This window comes from Aulonocara stuartgranti (genome assembly GCF_965226115.1).
Source record: "Aulonocara stuartgranti genome assembly, chromosome: 5".
Taxonomy (NCBI): Eukaryota; Metazoa; Chordata; class Actinopteri; order Cichliformes; family Cichlidae; genus Aulonocara; species Aulonocara stuartgranti.
The window spans coordinates 30,544,686-30,557,119 of NC_138943.1; the positions used below are offsets into that span (position 1 = coordinate 30,544,686).

At 43.9% G+C, this 12,434-nt stretch overlaps 1 protein-coding gene across 9 annotated transcripts in view; it reads left to right on the forward strand.

Moving 5' to 3' along the window:
- Nucleotides 1–12,434, forward strand: part of sulf2a (sulfatase 2a) — a 61,662-nt gene that overhangs the window by 19,405 nt on the left and 29,823 nt on the right. For 6 of the 9 annotated variants that reach the window (XM_082532754.1, XM_082532753.1, XM_082532756.1 and 3 more), the window contains one exon: nt 8,843–8,972. The exons of the other annotated variants lie outside the window; for them this stretch is intronic. The gene's annotated coding sequence lies outside the window, so the exon portion shown is untranslated. The remainder of the gene's footprint in view (nt 1–8,842; nt 8,973–12,434) is intronic. 9 annotated transcript variants of the gene reach the window in all.

A 12,434-nucleotide genomic window follows, 5' to 3' on the forward strand; every position in this document is an offset into this window, starting at 1 on the left:
GAGTGCACAGATTACAAGGATACTTCAAGGCACTTGAAATTTCAGCAAACGGTGAGAGTCCCGTGTGACTGAGTGTACGCATTGTTTTGTGTTACAACAGGTGTGCAAGTAGAGTGGCTTTGTGATGCGATGTGTCTCCAAATAAAGATCTGAGAATATGTAGCGAGCAAGTTCATAAAAAATGTTCATTTAATTATATTGTAAAATTCACCCATTTCTTAGTAATTCAGCTCCTCTGTGTAGCCGCCCTCACATCATTTTAAAGTGATTACAAATGTATTTGTGCTAAAAACACTGGGGTGCCTTGTTAGACAAACCCACAAGCACTTCTTATTTAATATGTGTGGCAGATATTGCTCTGAGTGCTGTACATTAGGAATGCAAATAACACAGCGTCAAAGAGGTTTCTGTTAATTAGCTGGAGATGTGAATGCTGGCTGTGGTCCATGTCGGCTTGTGTTCCTTGGGACCGCAGACCACGACGGGGGGCCACTCTTTGATCTGTGGATCCCACAGTCTGCTAACAGTTCCCTAACCGCTGCGCTGCTGCTGCACATGCACGGATGGGAACGAAATGTGTAGCTTAGTGTTTGCTTCTGTACACATGAATGAGAAAATCTGTCGTCCACTTTTTGCAACACTTTCCTTTACTGTGAACCTATAAACACTCGAGGTGTTTAAAGGCCTGGAGTCTTTAAGTTAGCTTCGATTTGTTTGTGGGAGGGTTGTTTTGCGTTTTTTGGCTTTTTCCTTCATCATAAAATTTCCAATTTATTTCCGTTCATTTTTATTTATATATCACAAGTTCACCATACCAGTTTTCTCAGGTCACAAGACACTAAAGAACAAAGACTCTACAATATTATGGAAAGAAACCTAATGATTCTCTACAAGCGAGCTCTTCCACTCAGGATTTGTATTTATTTCTCAGCTTCAATTTGGTTACTTCCAAAAGCCTGTTTCTAATGCAAAGGTAATGGATTCCTTCAGCATATCTACATGCATGTAGTAATTATGCCAAAAATAGTTTCAAAGGTTGAGATTTGCAAAACCAAACTTTGGATTCCAAAGATGTGTCATGTTTGTGTGTGTTGTTTGGAAGCGCTCGCCTTCATTCATGTCATTCTGTTGTGCTTGCTGTCTTTATTTTCCCACCAGGGTTCTCTGTTTATATACCACTTGCTGATCCCCCCCCTTGTTGCTGGATCATCTTTGTACTGTCAGTAGTCAACCACTGGAACCATTTTCATTTTGTATTCCTTGTTTCTTCCTGTCAGGTGTTTTTGGATTTTTTGTGTTTTCACCTTCCACTTGCTGTTGTTGTTAGTTTTGTTTTTGTCTCACTGTGTAAATGTGTATTCTCTTTCAGACTTTTGTTTCTGTTTCCACATCCTAAATCTTTTTTCTTTTCTGAAAAGTTCAAAAAAGTTGAGTAAGCAATGTCCTCTGGTTAAACTGTAGCATAAATAAGTCCACAGGTCCATGCTTAACCGTGGACCTATGGACTTATTCATCCATAATATAGTGGAATTGATTTATTTTTGTAAGCAGGGAAGCGCTGGCAAGTCTTCTAGTAGTCTTCAAGCTAAGATTATCATGTGCCTAGTAGTAAAAAAAACATCCTCAAGCCTCCTCCTGACTTGGCTAGCTAGTGGCCCAGTAGCCTGCTGCCTGCACCAACTTCCAGCCTGTTGCCTGTCCCTGCTTCTTCCCAATGGCTGATCTAGTTTCTGAAACAATCCAGATGGTTAAGCTGGCTCTGTTTCCACACCACCCTGCTCAAGTTCCCCAGGTAGCTAGTCACTAACTGGTGAGCCACCTGTCACTTCTAGATCCTGAGTATGTTAGCAATTGGGACTTCTAACCTCCTACCTCGACCACTCCCTATAATTGCAAACCTCATGCCTGATTCCAGTTGTTCTCAGGAGTCTGAACTCTGGGGGCCCATTTTGAAGAGAGCACACACTAGAAAAGGTGGTTCAGTAATGTCAAGGTTTCATAAATGTATAAATATCTGCTGACGCGACTGACCTAACATTTGCCATAGCCTTCACCTATTCTTCCTGTAGAGTTGGCTGAACTCCTAGCTGGGGAACATGTGTCTGTCTAGTAGTACTCTGGTCCAGAGTTCACCCACCTTTGAGGTCTGGCCTTCTCAGTAGGCCACCTGCATGGCCTTCAGAGTGGTTCCATCTCTTCTGTTGGCCTCCTGCCTGGATCCTATAGTGTCTTCATCTTTACTTCTGGCCTCCTGCCTGGTTGCCAGAGTGTATTTGCCTTCATTGTTTGCCTCCCACCAAATCCCTTGAAAGGGCTCAGCCTTCACCACTAATCATCCTTGTCTGCTATATTCTGGCGATATCTTCATGAGCAAGAACAGATGCCAGCGTTAATCTAGTTAAAATGACATTCACGCCCTAACCGCAATAATGTGGCAAATCTCCGTTGGCGAGTTAGCGCGGATTGCCCCGTGCGTGGGGCTGGACGGTGCTGACGCTAACGAGCTAACCGCATTGATGCTGTGCAGATGTCAGTATCTGCATTTATAACAGCCAATAAATGAAAATTAAAAATAAAAACGGGATTCACTTACCGCAACATCTGCAGTCAGGATAAGCGGTCACACCATACTGGTCATCATTTCACTAAGTCAACAAGTTTCCCCTGCACTTTCACACGAGAAGGATGGTGTTGGCAGCATCTGACTGATGGGAAAAATATGAAGAGGTTTAAAAACATAATATAGTAGAAACTGAAAGCTCTGTGCTTAAACATTTAGAGCAAAATGGAGTACATATACCTGACAACGCTGCCTATAGTCATACTGGCAAAGAAAATGAATCATTCAAACGTATGTTTAGTTTGTTGACTCACTGCTGCCAATGCCTGTCGCACACAAACACCAAATAGCCAGTGAAAATATAGAGTATCACATAAAGAAAGAGACATGCACAGTTTTTGACTTTCTGTTTCCTTAATTATATAAACATGGGTTTATGAGTGAAAAAAAAACATTATGCAGGTACACGAGGAATATGGAAAAGTGGGGATTCAGTTTTAGCATAAGCACCATTTGAGCATTTTCAATCAGTTCAGTTGCCTTTCCCACCTTCAAGTAATGCATTTGGGTTCTTTTATACTCTTGATGCACAGCGGAAGATTTATTCCATGAAGCCCTGAGTTCGCCTCCCCCTGCTGGCTGATGATCACATAACATGGGCTCAGTTAGCAAGCCTGGCGGGGTGTCCCAATTCTAATTACTATGTGTTAGTACACCATGTAGTAATGTTGACAGCACACTGTTTTGGCAGATCAACAAATCGTGTACTGTTTTGTACTAACAAGAACGATAGAAGCAGTGCGGCACGGCTGTCAAGCTACTGCTTAGGTACGACAGTCTTTTCCAGAATATTTTGAACTGTCAGACAAAGGCATATCTTATATTGTTGGTAACTAGATAAATCCCAGTGTTTTCCATGTCTACACGGATAATCAAACCTGTTCAACCAGGACACCATTTTTTTTAACTTTTGCTTTCCTTTGTGTGTCTGTGTTTGTTGTTATTTGTCCTTGACGTTTTGAGAGTTCTGTGTACGACCTAAAAACTAGAATGAAATCTGTAGTTCTTGTCGAACAAAGGGAGACAAAGGCTTTCCCACAGTTGTTCTCTTGTAGATTTTATATTTTATTGCAGAGCATTTAGTTGGTCTTATTCAGACTTTCTTCAGTGTGAAATAACCAAACGCTTAGCAATTAAATTTAAAATCTGCACTGAGGACTTTGCTGAAGCCTCTGTTCTTTTTAATTGTACCATTCAGATTTGTGGGACATTCATAAATGAATTATAACATCACCTCAGGGTATGGAACTCGGCACTAGAAAACAATGGCCGCTCATAACAGACTTATGAACTATTTATATTTTCAGTGGGAGCGTGTGATGTGGCAGTGACGGGAAGGATGAAATAAATAAGAGGAAATTACATTGGACATGACAGGGCGATGTGTGGCATGGAGGGATGTAATGATGTAGGGCTAAGTCAGCTAATCTATTCTGCTGTTGTGACGACCTTCTGTGCCACAGAAACATGCACCGAGGAAACATCCGGGAGCAATGAGCACAGCTGCAGAATGTGATTCTTTACACTATTTGTATTTGCAGTAAGTTAAAAGAGTTAGCCCCTGGTCATACATATGTTTAATGCTCTGATGTGTGTGCACAGTGTTTCTTTCAAGGTCTTGTATTTTTAGGATTATTATTATGTTTAAGCCTATGCAAGCTTAGGAGGATGATAGACTGGGTAATTTGGTTCCCTGCCTCTGAAGCTGTGTGCTCGGAGGTTTACTATTATACCTGCAGTCGTGTTTTTTTATTTTGTTTTTTAGGAGAACTTCTCTCATGCTCAGTTCTGTCAATCTTGTGTCCTGAAGTCCCCATGTAGTCAGCTCCTGGGTTCTTCTCTTCTTTTTCTCGCTGTTTTCTTTCTGTTTCTCATCATAATGTGGCTGTGGTGATGTAGTGCTGTCTCAATGCACAGGACCTACTTGTAAACTCACACACCCTCAGATCAACCAGGGATTCATAAATTTAGTATTTAGTATTTAGTATTTATTTATTTATTGTCATTGTCAAGAACAATGAAATTGCGTTTGGGGCTTCCATACAACCCAAAAAAAAGAAGAAAATAATAAATACCCCTTAAAACCCAAGTGTACATATTTAACCCAGTGTGACTCCAATGCAATAAGACAATCCTTAGCAATAATGTTCGTAGAAATTCAGACAAAGACCTGAGAAACATGACAAAATACAACAATGCAACCCATTCAATATTATTGTACTGTGAGATATGATATCAGATATGATAGTTATCTATTTAAGAAAGGGGGGGGGGCAGGAGGGGGAAGAGAATAAAGATATGATGCACCAATGCAGACCAGTTCATTGCTATTAAGAAGTTGGATATGGTTATTGTCCGTGAGAGGGGGGCAGAGAGTTCAGGAGCCTCACAGCCTGTGGATACAGGCTGTTGGCCAGTCTGGATGTTCTGGCCTGTATAGACCTGTACCTTCTCCCTGAGGGCAGCAGATGGAAAAGGTGGCGCGCAGGGTGATGTTGGTCCCGCAGGATACTGTGCACCCTCCTCAGACAGCGAGTGGGGAAGATATTACTGATCTCTGGCAGACTTGTTCCAATAATTCTGCCAGCTTCTTTCACCACCCGCTGGAGTGCTTGCTGATCGGCCTTGGTGCAGCTGGGGAACCACACTAGAAATCCATACGTCAGAACGCTGCTGATGGCACAGTTGTAGAAGTTCAACATCAGAGATCTGGGAATGTGTGCGCTCCGCAGTCTCCTCAGGTAGTAGAGGCGCTGTTGGGCCTTCCGTACAACTGAGGTGATATGGTTGCCCCAGGACAGGTCCTCGGTCACAGTTACCCCCAAGAATTTAAAACTGCTCACCCTCTCCACCGCCTCACTGCCAATGAAGAGAGGCAGATGGTTGTTATGGCCCCTCTTCCGGAAATCTACAATGATCTCCTTGGTCTTTTTGGTGTTTAAGACCAAGTTATTGTCGTGGCACCATGACTCTAGTTGTTGCACCTCTGTCCTATAGTTTGTCTCATCATTGTTGGATATAAGTCCGAGCACTGTAGTGTCATCTGCAAACTTAACAATGAGATTGGATGCGCAGGAGGAAATACAGTCATGGGTGAAGAGAGTGTATAGCAGAGGGCTCAGAACACACCCCTGAGGGGCACCGGTGTTGACCACAAGGGTGGAAGAGGTGTTCTTACCCACTCTGACACTCTGTCTACGGTTAGTGAGGAAGTCCACAATCCAGTTGCACAGAGAGGAGTTAAGTCCCAGTTGGTGGAGTTTGGGACGGAGTTTGTATGGCCGGATGGTATTAAAAGCCGAGCTGTAGTCTACAAAGAGGAGCCGTGCATAGGTGTTCCTGTGTTCCAAGTGCTTCAGTAATGTGTGCAGCACTGTGGCGATCGCATCCTCGGTTGACCGGTTCTCCCTGTATGCAAACTGGTGCGAGTCCAGGGATGGTGGAAAAGCAGCTCTGATGTGTTTAATGACCAGTCTCTCCAGGCATTTGGCGGGAATGGGGGTGAGTGCCACAGGTCTGAAATCGTTCAGACATGTGACATTTGACTGTTTTGGGATGGGAACGATGGTTGCTGCTTTGAAACAGGATGGTACCAGTGAACAGGACAACGAGGTGTTATATATAGAGGTGAAGACGTCCGCCAGGTCCGCAGCACAGTCTTTTAGCACCCGGCCCAGCACTCCATCCGGCCCGGCCGCCTTCCATAAATGCACAAAGGCCAGGGTGATAGTGGTGGTGAAGAGAAGTCAGCCTCGAACCAAGTGGCCCTTACAAAGGAGTAGAGCTCTCAAAGATAGAGAGCGCCGGTGAAGAGAAGGTAGTAAGAGGGTCTGTTTCATTTGCACCGAGTCCTCCCCTCGTCATGTAGCCAGCTGACAGGGAATATTTTTATCAGCCTGGCGCACACAGTGCAGAAAGGAAACGAGCTCATTTGTAAAAGCACACTCACAGCCAAGGACAAGATCTCAGCATGATAGAAGAGAGCTGTCTTTTTGTTCTATCAGAAGTGAAATCATTCATTTTTATTTATGCACCTGCCCCACCTTATCATGCGAAGGTTGTGCACAAGGCCTTTCCCACTTTGTGTCAAATGAAGCAGAAAACAGAAATGTAAAACGTGTTCCCCGCTGTCTGGACCCTTCCTGTGCTGAATTTTCTCTGTGTCAGCATAAAGACATTTATTGTCTTCCTTCGCATCGTATTTTAGTCTTTCCCTTTCTTTCCGTGTCTTTTCTTCCTCGCCTCTGTGGAACTTTCTTCGAATGCAGTTGGGCTGAAAAAAGTCACCTTTGTTTAGATAGAGAATTTACTCTGTCTGTGCATTATCCACGATATTCATGGTTTACATGTCTGTTGATTTGCATGAAGTTACAAGTTGGTAGGATGGCACAGCTTAAGAGTGCGTGAGAGGAGGCAGCAGAGACGGAGAGTGGGCATCAATTAAGCATGTGCTGAAGTGGCGTCACTGGGCTGCTGTGTTGGCATGTCTGCACCGTTCAGGAAAAACATGGCTATCTCTGGGGCATTGTTTGTAATTTGGCATGTAAGAACAGCTAGATGGCTCCTTTATGTAAGCAGTCCCAGAGTCGCAGACATAATCTCATATGCATATATTGAAGAAATAAATAATTTTCCAGAAGTATATTTTGTTTTAAGATTATTATGAAAAATATTAGAGCAGCCTAATCCATTTTTACAAAGGGCTTATGCTTCCAATTGGCTTGTGTGACAATGCTTTTGAATGTGTTTTTTAATCAGGATTAGTGTTGAATGAATCTTATGTGGAAGCAGGAAACATAATTTTCTTCATCCTCAAATGGCATGCAAATCCCTTGCTCTAAATTGCTTGTTCTTCATCTCCAAAAGGACAGTCATGGCCAGAAAAATACTGTTTGATTTATTTATTTATTATTTTTCCAAAACAACACGGTTTCATCTCTTTGCAGCGACACAAATAGCCTAAGTATGACAAAGTGACAGATAGATGATCCATTGCAGACGATGTAATTGAAAACGCTAGGAGGGGGTGGACAATTAATCTCTCTTTCTCTCACTGCTTCAAATTTCCATGGAGAAATACCTCAAAATGCAGATAATTGATAAGAGTGTTATTGATTAGATGGTTTGGGAGGGGAGGCAAAGAGGTGCAGAGGTTTTCCATCACTAATCTTTCTGGCTGTGACTGCATCTAAATAACCTGCAGAGAGGGATAAACAGGCGCATCCATCATGGGATGGCTGGTGGAGACAATGATGAATGCCTCCACCCTCTGCCACCCTCCGCTGCACCTCTCTTTCCTGGTCAGGGATAGGAAGTGACACCGGCACTCAGGAGAAATACCAGGCTTCAACTGAGCAGGAAAACGCCTGCTTTAGCTCTGCTGTGATGGAAGGACTCGGGGCAGACTTTCGGTGCGGGTTGTTAGAATTATCCCCAGCCCTCCATCTCCTTGTCTCTGTGAGCTTGTAGGATTATCCATCTTGATTGATCCTGTTTGTTTTGTCAAAAAGAGAATCAGTTTGGAGGATTTCTGAGTGTGTGAACTCTCCCATGTATCCCTTCTGTGTGCTTGTATATAAATTGATTGTGGTGTGGGTTTCTTTTCTATCTGCATGCCCATGCACTGCGAGCCAAATCCCCTGTGCTGCTTCGACCCAGTGAGCAGGCGTGCCCACGCCAGCTCTCCTCAGAGGTGCCAGTCTGATAGATATGGTGTGTGTGCCAGGCTGTGCCTTTTCCTCCTCAACCCTGCGGCACTAAGATTGATCCTCTGTTCCCTCCCATTCTTTTCTCTCTTTTTCCTCTGTGTGCCTCTGCCTTTATGAGACTGTGAATAGGTGAAGCTCCCAGGCTCCAACAGATGGCCGGAGCTGCCCTGGTTCACTGTCTTGCGTGGATGCGCGCACGCAGGCACACACACACAGATATATATGCACACACACACAATGCCCACAAACATTACTGCCCTGTGAATCAGACCCAACAGGAAGAAAGAGAGCAGAAGCACAGCTAAAACTAATGGGTAACAGCCAGGTAGGAAGACGGAAAAGACATGCTCGAATAACAACAACAATATTCCAAAAGAAGTGGACAAAAATGCTGCTGAGAAAGGGAGCGAGGGTGAAATTGAATTGTAGATTGAGGGAGCCTCTCTCCTCCCTTTTTCCCTCCCTCTTTTATTTATCTCATGTGAAACCACGCCTCCCTCCTTTCACTTGTCAGTGCATCTATAACAGTGAGCTGTCTGCACCGGGCTGTGTGTGGGGTGAGACGATCTCCTCGCTCTGCTAGTACAGCGGACCCGATCTGACCGGACCAGACGAAGCTGGATGGTACTTGACTGGCCAAACAGGTGTGTGCATTTTTATCTGTGCCTGTGTGTGCATTTGTCATAGATGACTGGGGACAGCATGTGTATCCCTCAGTATGTGATTGCTTGTTCCTCCACAGGACTTGCTTTCAGAGTAGCGTATCTAGAAGGTACAGTGCTGGGGCTTTGCCCTAGTTTACACTTGAATGCTCTGATCCATTCTGTTCGCCTCTGAGATTTATGCGTGGAGTCGCTAACGGCACTGCTTATTGTGGTAAGAGAGATGGGACTGTTCATCGGATGCACTGGAGTATCTGGCTTTGAATCGGAGCAGTAAGGGGATAAGCTGCTGTTTATTTGGTGGAACAAGTTGGTAGTTTGGGGGCTTTAATTTGGTTTTTAAGCGATTGTCTCTATAAGTGTTTTTCATGTTTCAGCATGCCTTATAATATGCCACCGAAAAGCAGCTTTAACAGCAGCTGTGCTGAGAATCTGCAAGTGTCTACTTTATCCACTGAAACAAGTCAGTGCAGCTTTTACTGTTATTTCGTCTGTCTTGGTGTTACATCCTATTTATAAACTTCTCTTTGTCCTCATATTTCCCAGTTTTGAGAAATGCTTTCGTTGCTTTGTATTTACTCAGCCAAATATAATCCTGACTGTTGCTGAATACTGTGTGGTGTAAAATTAGAGTGAAAATCTGAACTTTTTCCCAAGAAAAGACCAGTCCAATTTTGAATGCTTTACACTGAGTAAACCTCAATTTGCAAACGGACTCCTTCATTCTTGAATCGCCATTTCGTTAAATGCAGCCGCTGCCACTCCTGTAAGAACCTGCACAGCTTTAGTCTGGTCCCTGTGAATGTACTCGTATCACTGTTTTAACGTCTTTATGGGTCAAAAGGCTGTGTCACCACCAAGTGGTGATGGTTAAGAGCAACAGAGTCAGGGGATGACCTAGTGGCTGCAATATTAATGACAGAGACTGCTGAACGTCCCGTGTTCTTTGTAGTGATATGGGGTGAACAAACGCAAAGATGGAGGAATGGACGGAAAGTAAAGAAGCTTCAGAGATCTGTTCTTAAAGCATTCATTATTTATCACAACGCACTCTGCCATGGAAGCTCTAACCCCCACATCAACTGGCCTCTTTTCTCACTAACATGCCAGTGGACTGAAGGAGGATGCTCCCATTTAGTCTACCTGTCGGCTAATCCCCGGACATTTTAAGACTCCATCTTTATGCTATACACTTACTCTCGTACACATGCACACACCTACATGATGTTTTGTTCATATTTATGTTTGCACACACTAAGCAGTAATTGCAGGGTTACACTCACTAATGTAATGGGATGTGAAATTACAGTCGCTTATTTGTGCTGACTTAATTGCAGACATGCAGCGATTGCACGTTCAGTGCAAAATTTGTGCTCATGCACACCCAGCACATGCAGAGCACTCCGTCAACCATCAGCCATTTTCCTCTTAGTTTTGTTCTTTTGTTCACACACTCTTTCTTAGACACATGAATTCCACACACACACACACAAAAACACAGGCACAATCAGTGGGAGTGACGACCTTGAGACCTGTTGATGTTGTTTGCAGTGGCCGTGTTGTGAATACATAAGAGGCCATGTGGGGCTCCCGGCAAAAATGGGGTTCTTGACACGCCATTTGTAAAAATGGCTTGAAAATGTGCAGGAGAACTAGCGATGTGAGTCTAGTGTCAAAGTGAGACAGCAGCATGAATATGTATTGTATGTTAATCCCACACGCTTGACTCAAGCTGTTGATGAAAACAGAGGACACGTTCCCCCATCTTCACTCTGGGGAGGAAGTGCTATCGACAAACCTATTGTCAGCACAGCCTCATCCCTGGGCACGGGGGCAGAGTGGTGACAGGTGGCAGATATCGGTGACAGCAGCCAAGGTGACACTGCAGGATGGGCTCTGAGGGCCCACGGGCGACTGGAGCAGCGCTGGTGTCTGCTCTTTTTATTGCCACCTTGACCTTTTGTGGTTATACACAGGGTGGTTAGATTAGAGGGTCGTAAAGCTAATGTCACCCATTAGCTTCATTCAACCCTCTGCATGCGATGGTTTACTTCACCTGCTCCATTTCCTGGCCCCTTACATTTCCTACACAGTCTAGCTAAAATGTTCCCGGTCCCTTTGTTTTTAGGCATATCTTCACTTAGAATGACAGATAAACTCACTGGGCTGCCATTAAAGTGACAATAGAAACTTCCCCCACAATCCTCCTCAGTGCCACTGTTAGAAACACAACACTGAATAACACACTTGTTTAAGCCTAATAACTAAACAGACTGTGTTACTTACTGATATAGTAGAAATAATACCATATAAATTTCCTGTTTAAATCTCTTGTTAAAAAAAATGCATGCCGGCCCGAGGTTTGCTCTTGTTTTTGGTCCCTAACACTCGCCACCTTCTTCTCTTTTTATTTTCTTTTTATCTCCCCCGACGGAGGAATGGGGCTCATTTTCTATTGTCAGGTAGAGTTGTCACAGCTACTGTTGTGGTTGCATCATCCAGCAATTCAGCTACCTGGGGTAAGCTACCAATAGATACTGAGGAGAACAAAAGAGCTTCTCCTCCTGTTTTGGTTGTGTAAACCAGAGGGCAGCCATAGTAAATTCAGACTTTTGCAGAATTTGCGGTTAAACATTGTTGTTATTCTATAGCCTCTACTTGTGCACTCAGCATTTCTTTTAGAATGACTAATTAATGGCAAATCTTGGCAATTGGCTGTTTAAACATAACATAGTCCACTGAAAAGAGGCAGAAAGGAGGGGGTGGGAAAACAAAAACCTAACGTATAGACCTTGTGATATATCGGCTGTGGCATTAATTATATATTGGGCTTAATGAATATGTTGGGTGTATATGACTGTATTCAGAGATTTTTAAGTAAAACACTGCTTCATGTTTTATAGGAAATATGTTTTCAAGTTTTAACCAGCAATCTAGGGTTGTACTTCTCACTGAAGAGCACAGAAACCCTCTTTATCCAGACAATAAGTAGTGGCCACGTGAATCCCTGTTCATCTGTGTCTATAAGCTGCTGTTAGCAGGTCCTGCTGAGGCGGCACCAGGAGATCAGTATGTAAATCTGAGAGCTTCTGCTCCTCTCAGCTAAAATGGAAGAAAGGCAGAAGGACTCCTTGAATGAAGCATCTCAGACACTCCTCTCTGGAAGCACAATGAGAAAGAAGCACAGCCCAGGACTGTTAGGAGCACGCTGGTGAAGTACATCGGTGTAGTTCTTTCTCCGTGTTTGTGCCTGTGTCGCGTCGGATAAGTGTGCGCTGTGTGCAGATGCAATTCCCACTGTTTATGTGTGGAAAGCCATTCGACTATTGTGTGCGAATGCAATCAGATTTCAATCTCTTCCCTCTATATGGCTGAGCTGCTGCGGCGGAGGTGCCCCCACGGGGAAATGTAATTATACCCTGCTGGCCACAGAGTACAGGCTTC